This window comes from Ahaetulla prasina, chromosome 8, assembly GCF_028640845.1.
Source record: "Ahaetulla prasina isolate Xishuangbanna chromosome 8, ASM2864084v1, whole genome shotgun sequence".
Classification (NCBI taxonomy): domain Eukaryota; kingdom Metazoa; phylum Chordata; class Lepidosauria; order Squamata; family Colubridae; genus Ahaetulla; species Ahaetulla prasina.
This window is the reverse complement of record NC_080546.1, coordinates 41,815,965-41,841,068: the sequence shown is the minus strand read 5'-3', so window position 1 is coordinate 41,841,068 and position 25,104 is coordinate 41,815,965.

Genomic DNA, 25,104 nt, shown 5'->3' with positions numbered 1-25,104 from the left:
TGACTTTAACCTAAAAGACACACTCATGAGCGAGTTGAAGATGTCTTCAAGGACTGCCTGGGCAAGTACAAGGGACCCCTATTTCCTTCAATTTAGACCCCAGGTAGCCCCCATTCGGTTAAAGGCAAGGAGAGTCCTTTGCCCTTAAACCCAAGATTGACAAGGAGATAGACAAGCTCATCAGTCAGGGATTCTGGTGCCAGTCGATCACGCAAAGTGGGAGACGCCAATCGTCACCCAGTGAAACCAGATGGGTCAGTTAGAATCTGCGCTGACTACAAGGCGACGTTAAACAAAGCCTTGCAGAAAAGCGCTTACCGGTCCCGTGGTGCAACATTTGCTGCACTCGCTGGGGCAAGGACACGTCTTTGCCAAGTTAGATTTGGCCCAAGCCTATCAACAACTGCCCGTGAGCGCCAACACAGCCAAGCCCAGACGATTGTGACTCACAGAGGTGCTTTCAAGTGTACCCGGTTACAGTTTGGGGTGAGTGTGGCACCTGGTCTATTCAAAATTTAATGGAGCGACTTCTGCAAGGGCTCCCGGGGTAGTCCCTATTTCGATGATGTATTGGTATCAGCGAAAATTTAGAAGAATTGGGGAGCGTTGAGAAAAGTTCTGGGCATTTTCCGGTCAGCGGTCTAAAGGTTAAAGTGAACAAATGCCAGATAGGGGTAGAATCCGTAGAGTTCTTGGGCTACAGAATAGACAAGGAGGAATTCACCCACTGAAAGCAAGGTCAAGGCAATAAGAAAGGCTCCAGCGCCCAAAAACAAAACAGAGCTACAGGCATTCCTGGGTCTAGTGAATTTTTACGCGGTCTTTTAAAAATAAGGCAACCGTTGCGAGCCGCTACATAAGTTACTGGGAAAGAATACTGCTTGGTCTTGGGGAAAGTCGGAAGCTAGGGCTTTGAGCAGTAAAAACCTACTCTCGGCGATAGCTTACTGGTTCAGTATCATAGCTCATTGCCATTGGTATTAGTCTGCGATGCTTCCCCTTACGGGGTGGGGGCTGTGCTCAGCCACAGGTTTCCAAATGGCACAGAAGCCCCAATAGCCTTCTACTCCAGAACGATGTCCTCGACAGAGAGGAACTATAGCCAGTTGGATAAGGAAGCGCTAGCTATTGTGTCAGGGGTAAAAAAGTTTCACGAGTACGTCTTTGGCAGAGACTTTGAAATTGTGACAGACCATAGACCACTGTTAGGGTTACTGGCTGGCGACCGCCCAACGCCTGTGGCACTGTCGCCACGATTGACCCGATGGACTATCTTCTTAGCCGCCTATTCCTACAAACTGCAGCATCGGCCGGGAAAAGAGTTGGGGCATGCGGACGCATTAAGCAGATGCCCACTACCAGGAGCGATCGAAGACCCCACTCCGGGGACACCCATACTGTTAATTGACTCTCTGGACTCTGGCCCAGTCACATCTAAGGAGGTGGCTCGGGCATCATACCGGGACATTACTTTGAGAACTGTACTCGGTTGGGTACAAAGAGGGTGGCCCGCTGCGGCGCGTTTTAAAGAATTTGTAAAAAGCGTGGGGAACTTTCGGCGCAAGGAGGGTGCCTGCTAGGGGGGCATAGAGTGGTGATCCCAGAAAAATTGAGGAAAAGGGTGTTGGACCTCCTCCACGAGGGTCACCCAGGGATCGTTAGGATGAAGGGTTTAGCGAGAAGCTATGTGTGGTGGCCCTTAATGGACTCAGAAATTGCTGAAAGGGTAGGGAAATGCCAGGCCTGCCAGGAGTCCAGACCGCTACCCCAACGGCCCCAGTTCGAATGGGAAAGACCCCAAGGGCCCTGGTCTAGAATCCACATTGATTTTGCGGCCCTTCCACGGCCAAACCTTCCTGGTAGTAGATGCCTACTCCAAATGGCTGGAAATCATTCTCATGAGATCCATGACAGCCGAGGCCGTGATCTCAGTCCTAAGGCACCTATTTGTAACCCATGGGTTGCCCGACACGCTAGTGTCCGATAACGGCCCGCAATTCACGGCAACCCAATTTGAAGAATACTTGGCAGAGGAGGGCATCGGACATGCCCTCTCGGCGCCTTTCCACCCTGCGACGAATGGCCTTGCAGGCGTTCCGTCCGGGCGCAAAGAGGCATTGTCCAGACTTAAGCCAGGCGACTGGCAAACAAAAATCGATGTTTTCCTGGCAGTCCAACACAGAACCCCTGTGTCACAACCGCAGAAGCCCAGCCGAATTATTAATGGGCCGAAGCTCAGGTGCCCCTAGACCGTCTAAATCCAAACTATCGCGGAGGGTTACAAGGGAAATAGGAAAAACAAGAGAAATGGACATAGGCGACCGAGTGTGGGCACACAACTATGGTGAAGGCCCAACCTGGATAGCAGGACAAATCCTAAACAGAACAGGTCCAAAATCATACTTGGTAGAATTAAGGACGGCCGAGTATGGAGGCGCCACATAGACCAAATCTGACGCATAGCTGAACAATCTGAATCAATAGAACGGGCCCTGACTACACAATGTTTGATTCCACAGCTGACTCAAACCCGGAAAATCGCAGGACTTATCTGAAATTCGGAGGTCCAGCGACGCCCACAGGTTCCAGTAGAAAACAGCAGGGACGACTCTGCTAATAATCCAGGGCCGGATGGCCTAGAGAAGAGCTGAGAGGAGCAAACAGCCCCTCCGGTCAGCTCGACCCACTCCCAGGAATGTACTGCGAGGTCCGAAAGAGTCAGGAGGCGCCCAGTCTATTTGCATGATTACGTTGAAAAATAATATGTAAATATAATGTAAATATGGGTAAAGTGTTTTCTGGGGGGAAGGAGTGTAATGTATCTTTAAATGGTTTTGGCGGGAAACAAGCACGTTGCTGATTGGTTAAAGCCGCCGGTAGAACTGTATATAAGGAGAGGTTTTTCCCCAGCCTGGTTGCTGGGTTCACCATATATTAAAGAGCTGTTGTCACTACCCTGGTCTCCAGCCTCGTTACTTCCCGAACATAACACAATGGAAGGCAGGTTGGTAGCAATTATTTTTTCTGCAGTTCTAATTATCCTCTGAAGTCTGTACCCAAGTAGGTAGGAACAAACTCAGTCCGTGATAAAATAAACTTTATTCAAACAGCTGAGAATTACTTCATTCCCAGCGTTGTTTAACTCAAAGTAAAACAAATACCTCCCAAACACAAATTCTTTAGTTATCACAAACCTTAGTCCAATTAGGCAAACTGCCAAAGGCCCTTCCTGATAAATGTCCAGAAGTCACAAAAACAAAGATATTCACGAAGCAGAGGATTCAGCTACAACATTGCATTCCAGCAAGCTGAAACACAGGTGCTGGTCTGTTTTAAGCCTTATGGGAGGGGCCAATCATCTCTTGGTCCTACTCCTGAGTTGTCCTCTCTGCTTGAGCTGCTCTTGCCTTTTGGCAGCTCTTCTCATGTGTGCATCAAGAAAAGGCTCCTCCTGTTCCTCTTCTTCACTATTATCAGTCTTTGGAGGCTCTGGAGTCCGCACCTCACTTCCTGATGGCCCTGGCCTCACCTCAGCCTCACTGCTGTCTGATTCCGTTGCCAGCTCTGTAGGCTGCTGACGGACCACAACAGTATACTGTATATATATTAAACTATTGTTTCTTGGTTTACTATATAAAGTGGTATAATTTTGATGAGAAAAATTGAAGTTAAGTTTAGAATTGGCAAAATGTTGGAAGATTGAAACAGACATCTTTTAATTGTGACTTTTGCTTAACCATAATATAGTAAGAACAAAGAATGGTGAAATCCTTCCACAGAAACAGTTGCTGAATTTCTTCAGTGGTTTTAAAAGGATTTTTAAGATGAGCCGTGGTGACGCAGTGGTTAGAGCGCAATATTGCAGGCTACTTCTGCTGACTGCTGGCTGCCAGCAGTTTGGCAGATTGAATCTCATCAGGTTCAAGGTTGACTTATCCTTCTGAGGTCAGTAAAATGAGGACCCAGATTTTTGGGGGCAATATGCTGACTCTGTAAACCGTTTAGAGAAGGCTGTAAAGCACTATGAAGTGGTATATTAGTCAAAGTTCTACTGCTGTTGATATTGCTATTTCTGCATGAAATAGGACCTATATGCTTTCTTCAAATCTTATGATTCTCTCATGCTAACTCTCCAATACACAAGTGCTCAAAGTTATCTTTGGAATATCTTATCAAATTCATTGATAATGCAGATTCCAGACAAAAAAAGAGTCCAATTTATATTTAATTCTGAACAGTGGGTCAGATTGAATTGTAATTCATTCAGCTAATTGAACATTGCTATCTTGTAATGTTATGCACATAAAAAAACATATATTTTATTTAAAGACTGGTTAATTAAAATGTATTGATGGAAAAATGAGTACAATGACCTAATATTAAACTACAGGTAATCCCCAGGATACAAGGGTTCCTTCAGCAAATTTTCATCAGAGTGAATGTATTCAGAAAGGGTACTTATGTTAGAAATTCTAAACTGCAATCAAAAACAGGCCTCTGTAGCCACGTGACATGAATGCAGTCACTGCTGCAGCGGTCACCATTTTTAACTCTGTGGCTTGCCTGGGCCATTCGGGGTTACAATGCAATTTCCGAAAGCCAGCAATTTTTCTTTTGTCCCTGGTCACATGGCCAAACAAGATCAGGTGATCTTTGCAGCCAGCCCAGCTCCGAGTTTTTGTTGTTGTTGTTGTTGGTGGTGGTGGTGGTGCTGCTGCTGCTGCATGGAGGATCTGCTGCTGCCTGGGCTAAGAACTACTTGAGAACTGGCAGCGTGCTAGAATTGGTCCTGTAAGTCTTTAAAAAAATTTTTTTTTGTTACTCTATAGCAGTGTTGGCTAAGCTTTTCAGCATCAAGTGCTGAAATGGGAGAACATGCACCCATACATGTGTGCACCCATACCAGAAACTGGAAGAGCAGCTGCCAGGTGCGCATGCGTGCTCTGGGAAGATGATCTTCCAATTTCTGGCATGTGCATGCACACTGGTCAGCTGGTCTTTGTGTGTTCATGCATTCCAGAAACTGGAAGATCATCTTTTATTTATTTATTTATTTATCTATTTATCACAACAGTATATATAAGCATAAGCATGAAATAACTATATGAAATTGGATACAATCAAAGGGAACATTAGTACAGGAATGGTAGGCACGTTTGTGCTCTTACAGACCTCTTAGGAATGGGGTGAGGTCAATAGTAGATAGTTTTTGGTTAAAGCTTTGGGGATTTTGGGAAGAGACCACAGAGTCTGGTAGTGCATTCCAGGCATTAACAATTCTGTTACTGAAGTCATATTTTCTGCAATCAAAATTGGAGCGGTTCACATTAAGCTTAAATCTATTGTGTGCTCATGTATTGTTGTGATTGAAGCTGAAGTAGTCTTTAACAGGAAGAACGTTGTAACAGATGATTCTATGAGTTAAATTCAGGTCATGTCAAAGGCGATGGAGTTCTAAATTTTCGAAATCCAGGATTTCAAGTCTGGTGCCATAAGGTATTTTGTTGTAATCAGAGGAGTGGAGAACTCTTCTTGAAAAATATTTCTGGACATGCTCAATTGTATTAATGTCCGAAATGTAGTATGGGTTCCAGACAGGCGAGCTGTATTCAAGAATTGGTCTAGCAAATGTTTTATATGCTCTGGTTAGTAGTGTAGTGTTTCTGGAGAAGAAGCTATGCAAGATTAAGTTTACAACTCTTAAAGCTTTTTTTGCGATGTAGTTGCAGTGAGCTTTGGCACTTAAATCATTTGATATGAAAACTCCAAGGTCTTTAATGGAGTGAGGGTCATCTTCCCAGCGTACACATGCGCACCTTGCAGCTGCTCTTCCGGTTTCCATCACTTCCGCACACATAAAATCAGCTGGCCAGCAAGCTGGAACCCGGAAGAGCAATGGGTGATGGCTTGCATGCCCAGAAAGATGGCTCTGCATGCCACTTCTAGCATGCGGGCCATAGGTTTGCCATCATAGCTCTCTAGTATAGTACTGTTTGTTTGTAATCACTTTCGGAACTGCTCTGCTTCTTTTATACTTTGCAAAATACAGTATTGTGTTTGTAAGTACAATTCTTTGCAAAGATAAAGTTTGTTTGCATTTGCTTTGAAACTGCTTGTAGAAATGCTAGCCAGCATTTATACTGGCTAGCATATACTGTATATCTATAATGTTGTGTGCTGTATTCTTCTCTAAACTGCTGATTTTCAAATTTGCAAGCTATTTGTATGTGTTTTTGGATTTTGCCTGGAGAGTCTTGTGATGATCAGGGCAGTGTTTTTTAAATAGGTTTTAAATCTAAGTTGTTTCCAGAAGTTGTGAATGCCTCATCATTGGAGGCTTTTAAGAAGAGACTGGTGTTTATGAGAAATACTCTTGTGAGGGCAGTGGATTGGATTAGATGGCCTCAAGGTCCCTTCCATCTCTGTTACTATTGCAAGCCAAGAGTTCTGTAAAACCTCTCCATCATCTCCTTCTGGGTAGGTGGCTGGAGATTGTTAAGCTAAGTGACAAGTGCAATCAGACTTCTGTAAATTACAACTCCACCCACCTCTGAGCAACTGTTTGAAGACTCTTTTGCTGATCAGCAGCAAATGTTTCTTTTTAAAAAAACTTGAAATAGAGCTGTTTGGAAGCAATTTAATTCTTCCCAGCTGATCAGCGGATGTAGAAACATCTGATTGGCAATGGCCTGAAAGTAAGTCAGGTGTTCATTCATTTAATGAGCCATTTGATTCAATTAATAAATCAATTCTGATTTTAAAAATTTGTAAAATTGAGTCTGATTCATTTGACAATTTTTTTGACTTACGAACCTAATGGACAGGTTCCATTGGCTTCAAACCTCAAGGGCTACCTGTATCAATTTTTTAATGTTTTAATCGTTGCCTGAGTTATTTGATAATTATATGTACATGTCTAAAGCCAACAGAAAAGGCAAATTCTAATTAAAACCAGCAATATTAAGAGAAACAAAGAAAATTGTATAAATCAATATTAAAGAATTGGGACCCATGAACATATGCTTCACACTCCAAAATCCATCTGTATAATCCTTGTCCCTGAAGATTATAACCAACCAGGAGGAACATGGATGTAAAGCACAGGTGGTTGAACTAGCAACCCTAGGAACTCTGCTCATGTATAGTAAGGTAGCTCCATCTGATCTCTTGTGCTCAGTTTCACAAATTGGGACTCCTATTTATGATACCTATTTATGTCTCTGTCAACCACCAACCATTGCTGTAGCCATTCCATCATCACTTCTCTGGATTTATGGCTTGGGACATATTCCCTGGGATAAGGGAATGTCCCCTTCCATTACTAAACCATTCTCAGTTATACATAATAGAACAGTTTTCTCTTCCATTATTAAATTGCAAATATTATGGCCCTTATTTATACTTACCAACCTTAGCATTAATACCATTGTAGTGGTGGTGGTGATAATTAAATTTAACTCTTTAATTTTTATAGTGGGTTTTATGTATACTTGATTTTAAGTGTTAATAAATGGATTTTAAAATTCTGGGTTCATGTGTGGGCGTGCTTATATGCCAGTGCTGATACTTGGATTTATGTATTTGCAGTGGGAATATAAGCATGTGAACATATATTCATTGTTTTAAAAGCAAAGCAATTCTGATTAGTTGCTAATATATTTTGTACAAAACAGTATATCATCTATTGTATGATATAAAATATGTAGATTATTACAGAATGCCTGTATTATCACATATTGACAAATGTTATCTTGATACAGACTTTATTTCTGTGTGCATACAGTATGACCAACCAATTACAATATGAGTATAATTATGCACAGCAAGCTTAATGTATAGCATTAATGTTCTATTGACCATAGAGACTGATAGAAGGAAAGTAATTAAAATGATGTCTTTTATAGACTGATGCTAGCCACTGATTAAAATCAACGTTTATTTTTTAAAAGTAGTATAATTATCTATCATAACTATTTCTTTTCTTTTATAAATAATATAAATATAATAATTTAATTTAAATAGAATACAATATATATATATTATATAATATAACCAATAATTTTGAATGATTCCATCTGTGTTTATTCAATTTAAAGTGCATCATCAAACAAAAGACAGTTTAAAAATATTACAAATGCTAAACTCTTTCCTATTGCAGTTTTGTCTTTCTTTCTTAATTGAAACCATAATTTATGAATATTAAAGCAGCTATTCTGAACAGGTAAAAATAAATAGAATATGGATATACTGTATGCTCTGATCCACCAAGGACACTTTTCTTATTCCGAACTCTATATAATGTATTTCAGTGAGGATGTACTGTATTAATCTGAAGCAGGGCCTCTGGCATCAGCTTTTGAATGTAAAACAGTAAACAAATAAGGCCTTAGAGGATTAAAAAAACAAAGAAAGGGAAAACATAAAGGAATAAGCATAGAAACTATAGAATATTTACAATTAATGGGAAAAACAAAACCAACAAAAATGAAATGGAATTACCTGATTGATAGGAACCCTGATTAGTTTTATTATGAAAATGAGCCTGCACTGTAAAAGTATCTTTGCAGGCCTGCTCTTGGAAAGCCGTTTGTCAAGGTTGGTTTAATTGGTTCCCTAGTGCAGGAGATTGAACTAGGTGACCTTCGTGATATCTTCCAAAGCTATAATTCAAGGATTCTATGATAATAGTAAGGAGTTTTTCAGCTACCCAACGTCCAAACCTTCTCCTCTAAGTGCTTGTGAATATAGATCCTATTTTTGAATTATGATATAATAATAATTATTAGCATAGGATATAATAATTATATACTGTAATAATAATAGATTTACTGTTCATCAGGCATAAGCAATATTGGCCTTAAAGAAAAGCTGAAGACTAAAGAACAAAGAGCCCTGAAGTTACTGGAGACAGAGAAAGAGAGAGGAGAGCCCAGTTACAGTTTTTTCTGTTTCTTTTGAATTCAGTTTACATTTTAACCTGTCAATGAAAAGGTTCTCAACAGAAGTATTTAAAGAGCAATTTACAAAAGTGATGAAGAAATGAGTTGTGGCAGAACTTTTTGTCCACAGTAGAGGTTGGAGCTATGAACATGGTGGAAATTCCTCAACTTCCATTTACTCAAGTCATGATCCAACTGCAGAAACCTCACTTCCTGCAATTTATTCCCAAGGAATAGCTGTTTGAACTATAAGTGGGTAATCCCTTGATCTTGTTTTCTTCCAGTGAGAGTTTTGCTGACTTGATTTCGCCTTCTGGCCACTGATCTTGACATAATGTTGTCTCCACACCTTTGAACTGCATAATTCACCATGAAATTTCAATGAAATTTCAAGTAGAGTATTCCTCTTCTAATAGACAAATCTAGAGAAATGCCAAAGCTAATGACAGTTTCAGTGCTGAATAATGTATACGAGTGGACCAAAGAGAGTGTAGAACAAGAACGTAATTCAGTCAGAAGTTTTTGCTTCTGCATAAATTCCACTGAAAGAGCATTGATTCTCTGATCATTTTAATATGACATGGGGAAAAAAAGCTTTGGCATAATGAGTTCATTTTGGTAGTTGAAACAGTAAATAGGAACTAGCAATTCACTTTTTCTTTTTCTCAGACAAGAAAAAATGCTAAATGATTCATTTTCCAAAGAATGTTGTATAACATTTTAAATTTCATTAGATTAATTGTGGCCTAGAAATACAAATACCTCATACTACCTTCAGAGGACATCAGTGCCAAGTAGAAGTCCCTTCTTAGGATACATAACAGGAAAATACAATTTCTGTTATGAAAGTTTTCTGATTGTATTTTTGTTCAAAAAATAGGCACACTATAGCCTATAGCAAGCATATGAGAACAACATTCAGATTCAACATCTTAACAAAAAAATACAAACATATACAATACAAAAGAAATGTCAATGCCAATTTTTGCTTCTTGGTATTAAGGACCACCTGCTCCCATGTCAGTTTGCTCCAAATTGCAGTTATCACACATTACAATCATTTAGAGGGCTCCTCACATGACTGCCAACCTAATGAAAAAATGGTACCAGGTTATGTCTTGAAGCTGCAGTCATGAAATTTTTGCCAGCCATTTAATGGCTACAATTTTTTTAAATGGTAAACAGATTGTTTATTAATTTTATCTCTGTATTAATTCTACTTTAGGTTCCAATTCCAAAGTAAAAGAAGTTATTTCATGTCTTAACTGAACTTTGAGATCCAGTATTTCCAGATGTTTATATGGTAGTTCATTAGAGGAGGTAAAATATCTATGACTTTATGAATTTTTAAATTATCTTTTTATCTCTGAGTAGCCTTTAAACTTTAGATTATCTCAGAATCTCTCTCTCTTTCTCTTTTTTGAAAAAAAAAATACTTCAATAGTTTGAGCTTTATCTGGTTTTGAATTCCTAAAATGATTTAACACAGCTTATTTTATATTTTACTACACAGCCTGAATTGTCTGTCTAGTGCTTTAGGATGACTTCAGATGATTTATCAACAACCCATTCACATGATGATAAGCTCATCATGGGCAAGCATTTCTTTACACTGATTGCTACTGTTTGCACAAGAGAGAACAAGGCTATCCTGGGGAGAGTCAGCCCATAATGAATGCTTCAATCAGCGTGTCATGTGATAATTGTAATCACCACACAAATAGCATCAGCAGCAGATTATCTCTTCCCATTTCTAAAAGCTTTGATCGTTTTATAGCAGAGGAAACATTTACAAATGAACATGTCTTTTTTGTTGTTGTTGTTGTTGTTTATCAGTTCATGTGCTATTTGGGAAATTCTTGGGTGCAACTTAAGTTCCCCAATGTATAAGCTATTCAAGAACCAGGCCTTAGCAATTTCCATAAACATCAATTCTGGCATGGGGAGGGAAAATGGATTATAAGTATTGAAGATGCTTAAATAAATTAGGGATACATATATTTCATGTCAAATGGCATAACCTATGGAATTTGAATCCAGGATATAATTAAGAAACCTACTAATACATTATTTTGTATGTGTGTGTAAGCGGGGGGGGGGCGTGAAAAAATTATGAAAATGCTTATTTGGGAGATGCATATTTTTTTTAAAAAAAATCCATTAGAGATCTTTATTTTACATGCAAAAGATGAATGCCAACAGATACACATTAGGAAAACATTTAGTGGAGAAAGTACACATGTTAGGTAAAGCCATGTACATCAACTGGTAATTGTTAAAACTTTGATCTCTAAACATGCAGTGTAATAAACTAATCCTTGAATGCAAGAATTATATAATGTAAGCACTTTTATCAAATGGATGGAAGAAACATTGCCAAAGATTTTGAGATGGTCAAGCCCAAATGTTGTCATATTCAGAAAGCACAAGACAAGATTTGTAATAGTAGTTGATTATGGGTGACAATGAGTAGATGGCAATATGATGGGGGAATTCATTGGAACTATTCTTAGTCTCTCTATATACCTTTTTCCATGTTAATGAATAAAATTCTAGCAGAAATGTACAATTACAAACGATTTTTGTATCAATTGGCATTTAAGATTTTTCCCTTCTAAATTTTGTTCACTACACCTTAGTGAACAAAAATAGGGCATGATTTTTTTAAAAAATCTCTGCTTTGGTTATATAGCACTTGAAGGCAATTTGTTCTGCTGATAGACTGAATACTGTATTCTTTCCCTGACATAACATTCTTGTGGCCCCATTCCTTTTTCAATGTGGAATAAGAAAAGCCAATTCCCGAGCCTATAAAATGCACATTAAAAAAAATCTCCAAACAATAAAGAGATGCTGATCCCAACATATCTGCTCTAATAACCCTATAAACTATTCCCATATATTTCCCCTCTCCCCATCTATCCATTTCATTTCTTTTTTTTAAATTCCATTTTATCTGAACCAAGAAGAGGTTTGCTCCATGGTGTTCTTTACTTATAAGGCATGGGATAAAAGTATTTTGTAACACCTACAGCACTTGAGAAATACTTAATTGCTATATTCTTTGGGAGATATTCCATTGTCTTCTGTCTGGTAAATGAAAGAAGAATTGTGGCTTGTCGGTATATAAATATATGTGTTACTACACACAACAAAGTTGGAGGCTCAGTCTAGATTTCTTCTAGAAAGAAAGAGAGAGGTCATTTTGAAAACACTGTTTTAAACTCCACAGACTCTTTATTTCATACAAACACTATTTAAAAGTCACAGCTATTTCCACTGTAATTCAGATGACTAGTTAAAATGGTTCCCATTTTATTACACTTATTTACACTTCTCTGGTCTTAGATGACACCATAACCAAAGTGAACACCCATTGTAAAACTAAAGACTGAGGAAGAGATGAAGGGGAAGAGAAATGAAATGCTTAGTAAATAGACTTAGTATATACACTATTTTCACCATCCTATGGAATGAAATTCCCCTGAGATCTATATAGTTCCCATCCTGATGGTGTTCAGAAAGGCTCTAAAACCTTTTGGCAAAAAATTGCCAAACCTGACAATTATCTCAGGCTTTAGCATAAGGTGCCCACAAGCACCATCTCACTTTTATTGGAGAAGATTGATATATTGTATTATGGTATTGATCTCTACTGCTCTTGGGTTCTTTCTGTTATGATGTGCTTTTAATTTGTCTGTTAGCTGCCTATCTTCACTTTCTTTAAAGCTTGATAGCAGCTGACCTAATCAGGGGTGGGGTGGGGGAGGAGGCATTTGGGATGGGAAGATATGAAAGAATGCTGTGGGAATTTGGGGAGTATGGACACCAACAGAAACCACAGGTGCCAAACTGAGCCATATTCCTGCCTTCAAGGACGCCAGCCCTGGGAAAGGAATTCACAATGGTGCCTGAGGCACCAGTTCTCAAAACATTGAAAGGGACCTGATTGGACTACTCTCACAGGTTGGAGGGTTTTGGACATTGAGGATTGCTTTCAATATATGACTTTCACAAGGTTTTCCTTCGGAGCTTGAATCTCTCACACTGTACTCAGCATTTCTAGTAAAAGTACATTTTATATAACACCTATGGAGCTAAGGATCAGTCTTTCCTAGAGAGCATCTGTGGCTGGTGTAAAAAAAATAATAACAACTTTCAGATTGATATCAGCCTGCTCCTTAGGAAAGAATGGTGCTTTTATTAAAGATGATGAGTACAGAGTGAATACAGGGTCACCTGAAGGATAACCAATTGAGAATCATATATTGAAAGCAATCCCCAATGCCCAACACCCCCCCCCCGAGTGTAGTCCAATCAGTTTCTGTTCCAATGTTTTGGGAACCCAGTGCCTCAGGGGCCATTGTAAATCCTTTCCCAGGGACAGCGTCCTTGAAGGCAGGAAGATGGCTCGGTTTGGCACCTCTGATTCCTGTTAGTGTCCATACCTCACAAATTCCCACAGCATTCTTTCACAGCACTTTTCCCTTCCCAAATGTCCACTCCCCACAGTTATGGCAGTTGCTAGCAAACTTCAAAGAAAGTGAAGATATGCAGCTGACATTGTGTTAGCTTTCTGTTTTATATTGTGATTTGCCCACAGTTTTTTTGGAGTCAGGAAGTACCAAAATTGAATTAAATTAAATAAATCATTCAATAATTAATGTGACTTAAGCATATAATCTTCATACTTGAAATTAAAGTAGGCCCATCAGTGATATAACTTTTAACGTAAATCATTAATGAGCTTTAAAAGTATCACTGCAATTGTAACAGGTAATAATTATTGTATGAGGAAAATCTGTCAGTTTTGAAACACTGATTCAGGCTTTGTGATCTTTGGCCCAAAGGACTCTTAGCTGGTATATCGCATAATTAGCGGATTCCTATAGAAGAAGAGCACAAATAGTGCTTTGAATTACATGCTATATCCAGACAATTCTATACACACGTAACCCCTATTTATAATATCTTCTTTTTAAAAAAATAAAATATGGTAACTATGATACTTTTCACAAGTATATGTGAAGTAATAGTAATGCACAAAAGTGAAGGTTAATTTTTAAGACTGCTACTAAATTCTTCAGGTTCTTACTCATACTGCAATTGTTCTCAAGAATAAATCTTCCATGTGACATAAAACAATGGTTTGATTTTCGTTTTTTAAAATTTATTAGTGATGGTTCTACTTACTTGTTATTACTAATACTCTGTATGTCATCAGCACTGTAAAAATCCTTTGGAAGAAATGTTTGAAAATACAACAGTCATGCATAAAAAAACCTTATTTTCAATCATTAAAGCAGATTCATATTTTTCAGGTTGTTTTGGGCTATCTCTAAATTTAAATGTATGCTAAGCCACTTCACTGTGCCAGTAAGTTGCCAAAAGATAAAGCCAGTTCTTACACAAAACAAAAGAAAAATATTCAAACATGAAAAGCATGTATGGGCTTTCGTATATACCTGAGTTGCACAGATGAATTTTAAAAAGGTGAACTTTTGAGGTCTTTCACAACTATTGTGTGATCTCTGGCAACACCACTATTCCAATTGTACTCAGAATCCTTGCAAACCAGTGGTGAAAACTGAACTAGTTTGCTACCAGTTCACTGGCTGTCCAGGTGCACTGTGTGCGCATGTGCAGTGTGCACCAAATGCACACTGCGCATTTAAAAAAACTACTGGTTTGAGTAAACTGGTAGTTAGCTACTGGTTCAGTTGAACCGGTAGTTTAAAAAGCTACTGGTTCAGTCAAACTGGTAGTTGAATAAAGCTATGAACCAATGATCACCTGTGCTGTGTGGTTTAGCTTTGCTAGGAAGTAGGATTTCCTGCTTTCTAGCAAATCTGAACTACATGGCACAACTGATTCGCCCCTCACTTTTCTACTTACCTTCCCAAGCTACTTTTGGTGCATGCTGAGCGTGCAACCTAACTGGTAGGTTTTTTTAGTAGTTTTTATCACTACCGGTTCACCCGAAGCTGAGTGAACCAGTAGCATTTCACCCCTGCTGCATACTTTTCCATTTCAAATAGGAGTGATAACAATTAAATTTAATAGGGAAGATCTGTAAACCCTGTGTCCACCAAGAGCTGCTGACATGAAAAGAGAACGTTGAATATGAATTGATTTAAAACACCCTGGATGTACCTGAAATCATATATCCTTTAGAAAGTTGTCCTGGATTAATTGCTTACTGACTCACGTAGTTTAATATAGCTTCAATTGATAATCTGCAACACAGACACAAAGTGAAATTTGTAATTTCTGTGGAATTTTGTAATTTTTTCCTAAGAAGCAAAATGTTCACAAGTGGTAGATAAACCAGCCAGTTCTATAAATCTGAACATACATATGCAGCTGCAGTAGAGCAGACAAAGAGAAGCAGCAAGGAACTATCAGAAACAATATGCTGGATGATTGTCTCTTAAGAAACTTTCTTCATCTCTTCCTGCTAGCAATCAAGAAATGGAAGAGTGCTTGTCACAGCCAGAGTTCTGTATAAAAGTGCACCCAAGTGCCAACAGTGAATGTATGGGAATAATGTAGGGCATTCTGTACATTTTTGGTATGTTCACTTCAAATGCATTACAATATGTGAAAAGGCATTGATTAATGACATTTTGTCAGCTGTCTTGCTGAAACCTGCATTTTGAGGAGAATGTCAACCATTGCCAGCTGATATCTTAAATAAGACAATTTCTTGCAAAAGGTGTGGGTAGGATGCCATTATTATTAAACTCATATTCTTCAATTATTGTACAGAATAATTCTGAAACAGTTAATAATATTATGACCTAAGGAATCCTTGGTGCTGTCCGAGATTGCTTGTTTTCATGCAGATGTTTCATTATCCTAACTAGGTATCATCATCAGTGCTAGTGATATTATTACCTGTTCCACATCATGCAAGGACATGGAAAATAGATCTGAGTTAAAGAAAGGCAGATTCTGATGGAATTTTGCAAGAAAAAGACAGGAACACCAGACATGGTCAGTCATAACCTCATAGCCAGTTAAGACCTAGCACTTTCCCAGACTTTGGAGTCAAGTTGAATAAATTCTCCAGTAGATGAGTTATAAAAGTTTTCAGTTCTTTTTACTATTTTATTTAGTAATAAATAATTAATTATTTAATAAGTTACCTCTCTGAAATAAAAGGGTATCTAAGAGGTTATGGGTGAAGAAAACGAATACATTTTGGAAATACTCAAGCCTTACTTTTCTCTTTTCGTTGACTATTCCTGAAAAAAGAATGAGATCCTAGAAGAAATGGGTCTTTATTTCTCTCAATCCATAATACAATTTTATTAATTATTTCCACAATTTCCAATGGCAATTTGTTTCATCCATATCATTAGATAATGATAGATGAATTTGTCAGAATGCAAAGATGGTATTGAAGAACAAAGCCATAACTCAAGTTACCTGACATTCTATCTGAAATGGATTTGGAATAGGATTAAATGTCCAACTGGGCACAACCTGAAAAAAATTTTATGGCAGATTTTTCCCATAGCCTTTGTATCAATCACGTAATCAGTTCTAATGAACAATACTTTGGATTTTTTTTTAAAAAAAATAAAAGTTACGATTAAAAATGCCCAGACTGATGCAGTAAAAATGGAAAAGGGGCAGTATTTTGGATTCATAGCAAAAAGATAATTCAGAATTCTCGGGTTACAAATATAGAATATATTTAAAATTATTTGAGCAATTGCTCTTTTCTCCACATTGCATAGCCATCCAAAACAGCTTTTTGCTTCTAAATTGAAGACAGTTCATCTTTCTTTGTGAGAGCTTCCTGTTAAATTTCAATTTTAATCTCTTCACACTGATGTAAAATAATTAGAAAAGTTATATTTATACAGGTACTTTCTGTCTTCCACTATATGAGTAAATTACCAGAGTTTAGACTAAAGGTTATCTTCTAGATATACCCTTGAAAGAAAATAGATGGTTTGTCATTTCCACTTGCTACAACTTTTACCATTAGACTAAGTTTTACGCAATGTAATATGTCATCTGTTCCCTGAGTTATAGCATGGGTCTTATTTTATGCTTTTTTTCTTGTTCTGCTTTTGATTGACTGTGTTTCCTGCCTTCTTTTGTTTCCCAGTTTACTACTCACTAACCTGGAAGAAACAGACAAAATATATGGCCAATCAGAAAACAGTATCATGTTTAAAGGTTATGGCAATAAAACACTGTTCCATTTTGTAGATTACATTACTTATTTTAATTCAACCATTGACGAGGCTTGCATCTAGGAGGAAAAAAAATAAAAACCATTTTCAGAATAACTATATAAGGTGGCTTCTTTTGTGAAAAATAATAGCCTCAATTCAACATCCACTTACTTCCTGTTGGTTTCCTGTCGTACTATGTATAAAATTGCCGTTCACATTATTTTATGCTTTGTAATTCTGTAGTTTTATCTAAGAACTGCACATTTTCAAATTCCCTGGAAACCTGTAGGTATTAGAAAATGCTTTGGAGACATGACATCTAGACTAGCCGTGACCAATTGCAGGGGTGATTGTTACAGCATTGCTTCTGCTTATATGCCTTCATATGAAAAAAGTGCATCATTTTGGAGAAAATATGTTATATCTACTGAATGAACAACTTACACTCTCTGTTCTATTTGTGCTCCACCAAGATATCTAGTTTTTGTTTTGTTTTTTTCACACATACTGATGCCCACTATGTCCCTTCCATCTATATCTAAGCATCTGCTTTTTCCTATTCTTAGACTTAGAATAACTTTATTGTTACTTTGAAAGTACACTAATTGGCATACATTAAAATGAATTTTTGTTGCATGCAGCTGTAAAAGGGTGTCCACCTCTAATATACACTACATTAACATGACTGACTGACTGATTGAATGAATGAATAAATATGCATATACCCACATATATTATATGACACGGAGTTTGAATGTACACATGTACATGGCGAGAGAAACAAATCGTGCAAGTTACCAGACAGATAGCATAGGGAACAAAGCTGTTACAGAATCTGGTAATCCTGCTAGAAAAATATTCAAATATAGAACTTTGCATTCATCCCTGTTGAAAATATTCTTCCTAATTCCTGTCCATTATTTCTTTCAGGATCCTCCCAAATTTTTATAATGTCCTCTAAGATTTGTTTGCCTTCTCTCTATATTTGTCTCATCTACAAATTATATTTTCTAATCCCTGTTTAAACTCATTTATATGCATTAGAGGCTCTAGAATAGACCTCTGCATACTTCACTCATCATCATTCTAGTTTGATGCAGCTGCATAATGTATATTCACTGGTATGATCATTGAGCTAGTTTGGTACACATCTATCAATAGCAATGCCCAATCATATTTTACCATCTGCCCTATTACTATTTCAAGTGAATTTTTAATCTGTTGGCTAAGGCTTATGTTTTTCCTGCATCAGCTAAATTGTTTACACTATAAAAAATGGAAATCAGGTTAGAGTGGTATGATTATTTTTTTTTCTTAAAGCCCTACTACATTCTTTTCCAAATATTCACACTCAACTGCTTAACATTCTGTTTCCGTTTCTGTTTCTTTTGCCCAGTGTCAATGTTAATCTGACAAGTCTATATGTAGCAGCCCCTCTTTTTTCCCTTTTAAAAATAGGAACAACCTACAATCTTCAATCATTATCACCATACATATTCATAAAACTGATACACTGATTGCGCAAAATGGGAATAGTACAATATTCAATAAATACTTCTTCTGTATTTTATAGATGTGTACTTATCTCCATGAATACATCAAAAACTGATTCTCAATATATTTCAAGAAAGAAATGAATCTGAACTTGTTGTGACTCACAATTTAAAAACAAAACAAAACAGTGAAACATTATAGTACCAAATACTTCCATTCACCTAGGACAGGGGTCTCCAACCTTGACAATTTTAAGACTTGTGGACTTCAACTCCCAGAATACCTCAGACAGCAAAGCTGGCTGAGGAATTCTGGGAGTTGAAGTCCACAAGTCCACAAGTCTTAAAGTTGTCAAGGTTGGAGACCCCTGACCTAGGATGATCATTCATTTCAATGAGGTTTAATTCTGGTAAGTTGGAGTCGTGGGGAAATGTCATTACATCACAAAGAGTAAGAAGTAATCAAATTTACTATATGAGAAAGAAATCAGAAATAACAATTTAAAGGCCATCATATCTCTGGATAATTCATCTCAATATATGCTGTGTTTTGTGTAAAAAGAATTGGAAAAGGGAATTGCTGCACATAGTAGAAATGCTTAACCGTAAACCAACAAGCAAAAGACAAACTGACTAGTGAATTCAATTCCACTTCTTAGATGGAAAAGTAGTTGGAATTTACATATACTTTGACCATGTTGTTAATGACTGTAAGTATAACAATGTTGTTGTTGTTAGTCACGAAGTTGTGTCTGACCCATCACGACAAAGTTGCTCCAGGCCTTCCTTTCCTCTACCAATCCCTAGAGTCCATTTAGGCTCACGCCAACTGCTTCAGTGACTCCATCCAGCCACCTCATTCTCTGCCATCGCCTTATTCTTTTGCCCTCAATAGTTCCAAGCATTAGGCTCTTCTCCAGTGAGTCCTTCCTTCTCATTAGGTGGACAAAGTATTTCAGTTTCATCTTCAGGATCTGGCCTTCTAAAGAGCAGTCATGGTTGATCTCCTCTAGGACTGATCAGTTATATCAGCACCTTCAACCATGGCCAAGACTGCCTACCAACTAGAGGTCAATGGCTGGCAACCTCATAGGCATCCAAAACAGAGATGGCAAGACACCATAAACAAAGATATGCAAGCTGCAGACCTGAACTCTGGAGACCCTGCTGACTGTGCAAAGTGGCTTTCAATGATCCAAAAAGCAGATCCTGCACTTGCAGGAATATGTTAGGAAGAAGAAGAATCAAACTATATGGATTGTTCTTACTAGAATGTTAAATATAGTACTGATGATCATTTTAGTGACATTAATATTCTTTTAGTAACCCTCTGTGGATGGTGGACATAGAAAAGGTGAGCACAACTACGTCAGTGATTTTTTTTAACAGCCAGACCTCCTTTAATATATCAAAAATGGCTGACCATCACTCCTTCTGCTTAGATGCAGTACAGATCCTCACAAAGCAAATTATCGTAGAATGTAGCTTAATTGGAGCAGCTGCCTAAACAATCAAGGCAGCTGCTGGTACATCTTTCCAACTTGTGCTTGCAAAGAGTTTTATAGTGAATAAAGAGGTCAGCAATGGCTCCAGAGGAAAAGGTCAGTTTCTGAATAGCCAGAATGTTCTTTTCTTCCTTATGCTCAACATCTTGTTCTTTTAGTCTCTGGTGACTAGTTCATATTATGCAATAACATTTTGTGTTATCACTTCTACTAGTCCTGCTGTACTCCTAATTGTTGCAAATCATTTTAATGCATTTTTTGCAATACAAAACAAAACAATGAACAAAAAGAAATTTAAGCATAGTAATATACACCTATCTAAATGATAATCTTTAAGATACAATATCACAGAAAACAAAAATAAATGCTACAAGTAAAAAATTCTGTAAATAATTTTGTATTTCTGTAAATATATCACATTTATCTTTAAGGACAAATTTACAAGATCACATATAAAAACTGTTCTTGTAAAATATAATGAAAATTGGTAATATTGTATCATTTTCTTTATATAAAAATGATTTTCTAAAAATGTGAAAATAACTGCGCATAAAACGCAGGCGCTATATTTGTTAAGTATAGTACCATTCTGTTTTGTCTCAACTGATTAAGCCATAACTACTCTTCAAAAGGATACTGCACAATCTCAGAGACTTTCAGGCCTTCTAGGACATGATGCAGTTTCCTTCCAGGCTTTTACACTCTTCAGGATCATTTGATTGCTGACTCTACAGACAAATTGAACTGACCATAAGTTTTGTTTTACCTTGTCATTCTACTCTTGACGTGAGATTTCCACCCAATTCAATCTGCCTCATTCTTGTCTGGGAATGCTGATTATTTTCCTGACCAACATTATTTTCATTTGTCCTTTCTTATGTACATGAAACATAGTTGGACAGCTACCAAAGGTCAGATTGTTTCTTTATCAAATATTAATCAAAATTTGATATTATATTTAGGCAAGAAACTTGTGTAGTTGGCAAGACTAATACAGATTAATGTTATTCTCAGTACTTGAAAGTTTCTCCAAGTGGAAGGGGAGACAGAGCCAAAAGAGGTCTGGCCATGTTAATGTACATCAGCTTAATTGTGAACATTACTCCTCTTCCTTTTTTTGCCCATGGGACCACAGCACTTTTATTACAATTCAGCTAACTTCAAATAATTTAAACCAACATTTATTTAGGCCTACTTCATTCTTAAAAGCAGATCAGACATCGGTGGGATCATAATGTATGGACCTTTATTCCCAAGGTAGCATTTTAGTTGGGGCATATACTATTAGGACCATATGAACATATTTTGTATGCAGGATCCAATCTGAGTCAGTCATTCATTCAAGCTTTGGACTTGTGCTGGAGCCCATCCTCAGGGAATTTTTCTCTCCAAAATGTGTGTGAAAGCTTAGAAGAAGTGACTGACTCAGATTGGATCCTGCAACATTATCCCGGGACACATATAATATATTTGCCTTCAAACGTGAGACATACAGGCAAACTAGCGCTTCAAACAAATGTTGTATGCCCATTTCTAAGGCATACAACATTGCCTGTGGAGGCAATGATGGCTAATATGTCCCTATACACTTTGCCAAACCAACCAGTCATTTTGCAAATTATTGCCTGACCAAATTTGCCTATCAGCTTTTATCCTGCCAAAGCTGCTGAAAGTTAACGCCATCTGGTAATCAACTGGAAAAATATTACTATATTTCATTCCAAAAAGAAACCAAAATTAGACTAAATCATATGAATTATCATAGACTCAAATTTCTAACATCACCAAAAAAGACAATCTATGCTCCATCATGAAACATTCTTGAAAATAAACTCTTTTGATTAATCAATATCAAATTCAAAAATATATCACTTTTAGGTTCAGATTATCAGATATTACAACTTTTTATCCTACAAATGATAAATATCAGTAATTTCAATTTTAAATCTGTTGTTCTTATTTATATTTGCAGTTTTGAAATAAATTGTGTGCCAAAATTACATTTTATCTAATACTAGCAACTTTGAAGTGACAAAGGTGGGACTAGGTAGTGAGCAATCTAAACATGTTTAAGTTGGTTATATTACTATTGTTGTATTGAATAGAATAGAATAGAATAGAATAGAATAGAATAGAATAGAATAGAATAGAATAGAATAGAATAGAATAGAATAGAATTTTTTATTGGCCAAGTGTGATTGGACACACAAGGAATTTGTCTTGGTGCATATGCTCTCAGTGTACATAAAAGAAAAGATACGTTCATCAAGGTACAACATTTACAACACAAATGATGGTCAATATATCAATATAAATCATAAGGATTGCCAGCAACAAAGTTACAGTCATACAGTCATAAGTGGAAAGAGATTGGTGATGGGAACAATGAGAAGATTAATAGTACTGCAGATTTAGTAGATAGTTTGACAGTGTTGAGGGAATTATTGTTTAGCAGAGTGATGGCCTTTGGGAAAAAACTGTTCTTGTGTCTAGTTGTTCTGGTGTGCAGTGCTCTATAGTGTCATTTTGAGGGTAGGAGTTGAAATAGTTTATGTCCTGGATTTGAGGGATCTGTAAATATTTTCACGGCCCTCTTCTTGATTTGTGCAGTATACAGGTCCTCAATGGAAGGCAGGTTGGTAGCAATTATTTTTTTTATTTTAAGATAATAGTAATATAAATTAGTAAAATTCCTTAAATTAATTATAACAAAATAAGTGATAGAAAGTAACTCTTACAGACTTTGCCCATACTTTATAAAAGAACATCTTATCACCTATTTTTAAACTGGATTTTTTCCAGTTTTTTTCCAGTCAAGAATTGTATTAATATCCATATCTATGTCCAATAGGACCCAAATTTAGTTACTTGCTAACCAGAAAAATGATATACTATTTTTATTAAATGTTGAGTTAAGTAATTGGCATAATCTTAACAGAAATTCACCCAATAAAGCCAATAAAAGTTGTTATTCAATTAAATCCTAATTCCACATAAATATCGGTGATTAAATAATTGTTAGTGATAATTTTAAACATTTGGCAAATTAAAATTTTCCCAAAAAGATGACTTAAGCTAAATATATTCTTGATGAGTTATATTTCCATATAATTTTTTTCAGTAGTCTGTTGATCTAGAGAAAGTATCTGTTCTAAACTGTTTTCTTGAACAAAAATGACAGATTCATAAATAAGTTTGATGAACAAGACAATCTATCTTTTTTTAAGAATGGACAATGTAACGTGGTGGATCCAATTTCAAAAAAGGCTTCAGAGTGCAGGAGGGTCATGAATGTAGTATCTGTGTGTAATATAAAGTATAAAGTAGCTATTTTTTTCCTGGAATTTCATGACTGCTTTCTGTAACTGCCACATAATTTGGATAAAATATGCAGCTGCTTTAAAGAATTGCAGATCGGTGCTGTCAACTTTCTTGTCAAAACTGAAGCATTGTGGAATATTCTTAAAAGTTACAAAATGTAACTTTTGAAAAGAAACATGAACAATTATAGTATAACATTAAAACATAAATAATTGCTTTTTTATCCTGTAATCTTTTTTACATAATGGCCATGATTTCTTGGAGATCTTTCATCTCCCCTTTTCCATAAAGAAAACCTGAATTTAACAAAGGTCCATTTAATGGATTTTGATTCAAGGGATAAAATTTGAGTCTGATCATTACCACAAATATAGGCTTCCCGAGAGGCCAGTGTACATTGTACATTATGCATTGTTCAGAAAGAATGTGACTTCCATTAGAATGCAGCTTTTATCCAACCATTTGTCTGTAGTTACTCCGCTTTCTATGAAAGCCACTGACTATGAAACTGTAAACAAAGACTCTTAAATCAAAATTTTGCTGATATTTCTGGAAAGACACTGGGAGATTGGAGATGACAAAGGCAGTAACAGCTTGATAGGAAGGAAGACATTAGGAAGATAGAGATGTAAAGTCTGATGCAAAAATTGTTAAAAAATCATGGAAAATTGGGGTGACTAATTTGAATCTGCAGCAATGGAAAAATCAGCATGGAAAATGGAAAAATTGCTCCTATGCTCTTGCTGTCATATAATTTGCATCTTTTGGTACAAAATTGGTGATTGCAAAGCATCTTCCATGTTTGTCCTTCATTTGATTTATTTTGATTTCCCATGGCACATGTTGTGTACAAGCATGTGCTACAATAAAACTATCATATTTTAGAATAGAATAGAATAGAATAGAATTTTATTGGCCAAGTGTGATTGGACACACAAGGAATTTGTCTTGGTGCATATGCTCTCAGTGTACATAAAAGAAAAGATACGTTCATCAAGGTACAACATTTACAACACAATTGATGATCAATATATCAATATAAATCATAAGGATTGCCAGCAACAAAGTTACAGTCATACAGTCATAAGTGGAAAGAGATTGGTGATGGGAACTATGAAACGATTAATAGTAGTGCAGATTCAGTAAATAGTCTGACAGTGTTGAGGGAATTATTTGTTTAGCAGAGTGATGGCAGTCCTCTTTTTGACTTGTGCAGTATACAGGTCCTCAATGGAAGGCAAGTTGGTAGCAATTATTTTTTCTGCAGTTCTAATTATCCTCTGAAGTCTGTGTTTTTCTTGTTGGGTTGCAGAACCGAACCAGACAGTTATAGAGGTGCAAATGACAGACTCAATAATTCCTCTGTAGAATTGGATCAGCAGCTCCTTGGGCAGTTTGAGCTTACTGAGTTGGCGCAGAAAGAACATTCTTTGTTGTCCTTTTTTAATGATGTTTTTGATGTTAGCTGTCCATTTGAGATCTTGCGATATGATAGAACCCAGAAATTTGAAGGTTTCTACTGTTGATACTGTGTTGTCAAGTATTGTGAGAGGTGGAAGTATGGAAGGGTTTTTCCTAAAATCTACCACCATTTCTACGGTTTTGAGTGTGTTCAGTTCCAGATTGTTTTGGTTGCACCACAAGGCTAGTCGCT